Raw genomic sequence first — 5,246 nt, forward strand, 5'->3', positions numbered from 1 at the left:
AAGAAAAATCAATTTTGCAGACTAGACAATATTAACTTCTGAAGGTGCAATGAATTCATTACCGAATATACCAAATGTAAAAAAAAAGTCAAATGTTCTTTTCTTTTTACAATTTACCTCTGAAGTCTAGGAAGTGAAAATGACCAAGCAGAGTGAGCAGTTGTTTGATAGGTCCACATCTGAAGTAAGGACAAGCTGTATCATACACCAAAATAAAGGAAATTAAAAGTTCTTTCAACAATACCTAAGATATACAAGTTCTTTGCTAAATAGCCAGCATAACCAATGAGATAAATGGGGGAAATTTGTTTTCTTTAAAAATCAAACCCTGTGCAAAATATGAAACTAGAGTGCCACCTTAGTTGTTCAGTGTGAGTACAAGCAGTATTTCCTATACATAGACTTATAGTTGCCTGCTGTAGGGCAAGGTCATTGTCATGCTCTGCCACAGATCTGAAAGGATTATGTATTGTTACCCTTGTCTGCATATCTGTCCATCTGTCTGTCTCTCTTTTTCACACCTTTGGTAAATTTTACATTTAGGTAAGTTTTTCATGCATTATTTCTTTAGGTTCATATTAACTTTGGAAAGGTGATCTCTATCCTTTCACTAAACTAAGAATGTGACATGTATATTCTGTTCCACTGAAAATTAACTAAAAAGGAAATGCAGATTTTAAGTGACTCTGGAGATGAGCCCTAACTGATTAAGGTACTGTATCTTATTTCAGGCATACTCTTCTTACTTGACAAATCGTTCAGTTCTGTATATAAAAATGCTTTTGAAATGTTCATTTGCCTTTAGTATTATATATATATATATATATATATATATATATATATATATATATATATGTATTACTTTTCATTTTGCATATTTTTGAGAATATATTTACAGGAAAATAGATTTATTTTAATGATACTGTGTTTCTTCTCTTTTTATACTTTTCTTACTATACTACATGTTGACTTTTAGAATGCTGTGATATTTAGGGCAAAAGGTATGATCTATCAAAATGTTAGTACAAACACACACACGCACACAATCCTGGACACCAGAGTTCACATAAAACCATAGTTTCTACATCTATTATAATATCTATTATAATATCAGATCTACAGTACAGTGTGCTGTTTGCAAACTCTGTTCTAGAAGGTTGTAGCAGAACATAAGGTTTCACAGTAATTATTGCAATCCGTTAATAACCAAATACACATGCATTATAATGCCCTTCATTGTATCACTGCTCCCATTATAATGAGTGTGGTCATGGATCACATATACTTAATGTAGATGTGAAATTATATGCATAATGTATTTTATTATAAACTGTTCTCATTATAATGCAGTATACAATGTGACTCCTATGTACATCACTATATAGAGGGAGTGTAGTAACTGTACTGTACATTGAACATCCCACGTTTACAGAATATAGCAGTAATATATGGAAGTGTCTGACATTTTGTAATGATGAAGACTATGACCCTCTCATTTTAACGAAGGTCATGAAGTATTTGTTTCATCCAAATAGGACACGTCTTCGTGGTTGAAGTTATATAAAGGATTCTGGAACTCTACATCTGCAGGTGGATTGGAAGAGCTGAAAGCAAATGAGCAAAAAAGAAACTGAAGTTGTTTCATTGTACATTTTAATGGGGAAAAACTGAGAAGAGTAGTAATGCAATGTAACTTGGCATTTATTAAATGACATTTTTTTAAATGATATGCCAGAAGAAAATTCAAAGCTGACACAACAATTGATCAATTAAAAAACAGCTGTTGAATGATCTAAATGAACTTTAGTATCTTGAAATCAAAGATTTCTAAGAAACTTTAAAAAAAAAATAACAATAGGAGAAATTGCATTTAAGCTTAAGTTAGGTATGGTAGTTATACTGCTTTGTTGTTTGGCTTTAGTTTCGACATTCGTAACAACACAATCACCTATAATGTGATTTTTCCTTTTTATATTTTGCTACTATCTTAACCTCTATTTTCAAATTAATCTTTGGTAAAAGTCATGATTATTATTATTATTATTATTGTTATTGTTATTATTATTATTATTATTATTATTATACAGTGATTGTGAGGATCTTGTGAGAAACCTACTGAATAATTGAAATCAGTAATTAAAAAATCAAAGTGGATCTTAATTTCTGCCATGTCATACCCAGATTTTTACCATGTTATTAAAAAGCAAGTATTGAAAACAAACACGTCATTTTCCTTCTTGTGGAATCACGGTGGCGTTGTGGTTATTGCATTGGACGCGTGACTGGAATGGCACGGGTTCAGTTCCCTTCATCGGATCAGTCCAGATCGGCTAATAGTGGGACGAGCGCCCTTGGGCAAAGGCATTCAATTCTACTTGCCTCGGCACGATATAATCATAAAAGTGTTGCTCTGTGCAATTAAACTCAAGCCCAAACATTTCTTCCTGCACTCTTTATAAAACCTGTTAGGCCGACGCATTTACCTCTATGGTGTGGGCTTAATAGGCTAGGCATAGTGATGCAATAAAAATTATTCGGTTGTTTTAAAGAATATAATCAAATTTGTAAAAATGGAAACTCGCAATTGGAAGAACTGTTATGTTAATGCCCTTTTCTAAGTGCACGAGTGTTTAGTGGCGTGGCGGGGAGGGGGAATATAGTTTTTATATAGTTTCACCCGTAACATCGTCGTCCATTCCTTATTTCCTTTCCTTCCATTACTTTTAACCGGTTCAGTGAGTGAAACCAAATTTCATATAAGGCTTTATGTCAGAATAACAAAAGTTAACTGAAATATTGTTAATCTGTATGGAAATGAAGAGATTTTATTTTTGCAGACACATTTCATGCGCGGATTGATACTGTTGGGGAACGTTAATGGAGAAACATCACAGATCATTTTTATATGAAGAATTCAAAGTACAATATCTTTAGACAAAGCATTTTAATGATTGTGAGCTTACTTGTAAGGAATGAGAAGTGAGAGAGTAAAGGAATTTGGGTTGGATTAAAACCTTGAAATAGAAATTACACCAAGTAACCTACAAGAATATGGTTCGTCGTCATTATATATGTGCACTTTCCGTGGGATTTATCAACAGTGTTTATCAATGATACAAAGTTGCAAATCATGTTGAACTTATACAGTAAATTTCTCGGTTATGTGGTACACATACTGTGATGTATTTAATATTTTGTTATCGTTGTTGTTTCTACAGCATATTATAATGTTCTAAAAATCGAATATTATTAACTAAATATGAAAATGTCAAAAGGGTCTCGATTGATTGATTGACTGATTGATTGACCATTGTTGCAAGATACGTTTGTGTCATCCAACGATGTCTCTGGGCTTATGAATGATGGTAAAAGTTAAGTAAAACCGACCAAAGGATGAGAGAGATAGAGAAGAGAGGGAGAGAGTTTTATGGTCAGTGGTACTGTTACTAAAGCAGAATAATGACTTAGATCAGCTGTAAATATATTAACATATTTTAATTACATCTTGTTGGTTCGTCATTTCGCTAAGTTTCTATTCCACATTCATTTCCATGCACTGGCACGTGAATGGCTGCTAATCATTCATGTGAATGGCATAACTAACCAAGCGTGTGTAGTGCTGTACTTTCGTCATTTAAAATCATCTTTCATGTTTAAATCACAAGTTTTTATTATATTGATTAAATCAGTGCCAAGAAAAATAGAAACTTAAAAAAGAAAACAATCAATTTATCAATATGTAAAGGTGAATGTGAATAGCCACAAAAGGCATAGAACTACATTTTGTAGCGAATACACTCGGGGATGTGAGTTCATTCATTCACTCGGTCAATACAAAGCTGCCTGTAGTAAATTTTAACTCCGTTCAAGGGGCAAATATATGTATTTGTATGTGAAATAAATCAAATATATGTATAGTTTTATCGCAATATCAATGATACTCAAGGAAACTAGGCAAGCATCGTTTCCTTTTAATGAAAAATGTATACATCTCGTGATAAATCATTGATACAGCATACATTATATATATATATATATATATATATATATATATATATATATATATATATATATATATATATATATATATTCATATATTCATTCATTCGTATGGGTCAGTATACCTTTACGTGTATGACAACTTACAAATGGCTGTGTCATTACCTTGGTTGAAGAAAATCTACTTCTTCTTCTTTATCGTCATTTTCAATTCCTGTATCGCGGCTTTTGAAGGAAAAATGGAGATTAATATCATTGATTTTATTCAAGTTATTAAAGATTATGTCATATTCTGATATCACAGAACATCTTGGTTTTACAACTTAACATGGGTAATATGTAAACAGTTAAATTACAAGTTTGTATGCGTAAAGTATAAGCACCCATATGCAAGTGTTTATAGGGTTTTACTGAAACCCAAAGTGATACGCTAGCGAAATGATCTTTATTTTCAGTGCCGGAGTTGGGGGCGGCGGCGTTTCCGGACCCCCCCCCCCCCCCCGGCTAAACCCGCCCCCCCCCCAATCGTGCAGTCACTTGTCAATTAAAATTCGACCATTGTTTTATTCTTGCGCATGATTATTTGGTATTGTGCACAATCTGAGTAAATAGACATATAGAATTTTGCTTTGGTGCCCTTTAGATGAAAGTCAGGGCCTTTTGAAATTTTGGAACTAGTACCCCTCCCCCACTTGACCGGATCCGGCTGTGATTTCCGTGTCGTATTAAAACTAGATATGTGCTTACGGAACATGCAGATGACCTACAGGTAAAACTTAACTGGACGTACATAGGTACAGATGAACAATCTAGGTTCCCACTGATCTTTTTCCATGGCATATTGCAAATAAATATGTATGTTCATATAAAAGACGAATACCATATGACATACAGTGAACTACACGGAAAATTTAACTGTGATATCTTCTTGATTAAAGATGACATTTATGTGTGACGTAAATCAACCATGCGTAAATTTTGTGATCAAAAGTTTAGCTGCGTCCAATCCAAGAGTTTAAAAAATGTATTTTTGTCTTGATTCTACATAATGTCAATTGTCAGGACCAATCAGGAGGCTTGGAGTTTATCGATATGGTGTTCCGTATAAAGGAGAGAGAGAGAGAGAGAGAGAGTATTTGTTGGACACTCTGTTGGTCCCTATGATAGAAAAACCCAGAGAAGGAAGCTCTGTATAATCAACGTTTTACTGTAACTCATTTCCATTTACAAGCATGTATTTCAAATAC

The 5,246-nt window shown here is 33.3% G+C and overlaps 1 long non-coding RNA gene across 1 annotated transcript; it reads right to left on the reverse strand.

Annotated features, from left to right (window-relative positions):
- Positions 1-1,297: 1,297 nt before the first annotated feature.
- Positions 1,298-4,225, reverse strand: LOC149774972 (uncharacterized). The gene is made up of 2 exons (XR_016416683.1): positions 4,165-4,225; positions 1,298-1,604 (listed from the first exon to the last, which is right to left on the reverse strand). It is a non-coding gene; the product is annotated as an uncharacterized LOC149774972 (long non-coding RNA).
- Positions 4,226-5,246: the final 1,021 nt, after the last annotated feature.

This window comes from Sinohyriopsis cumingii, unplaced genomic scaffold (assembly GCF_028554795.1).
Source record: "Sinohyriopsis cumingii isolate HCF-2022 unplaced genomic scaffold, ASM2855479v2 utg000066l, whole genome shotgun sequence".
In the NCBI taxonomy this organism is placed as follows: domain Eukaryota; kingdom Metazoa; phylum Mollusca; class Bivalvia; order Unionida; family Unionidae; genus Sinohyriopsis; species Sinohyriopsis cumingii.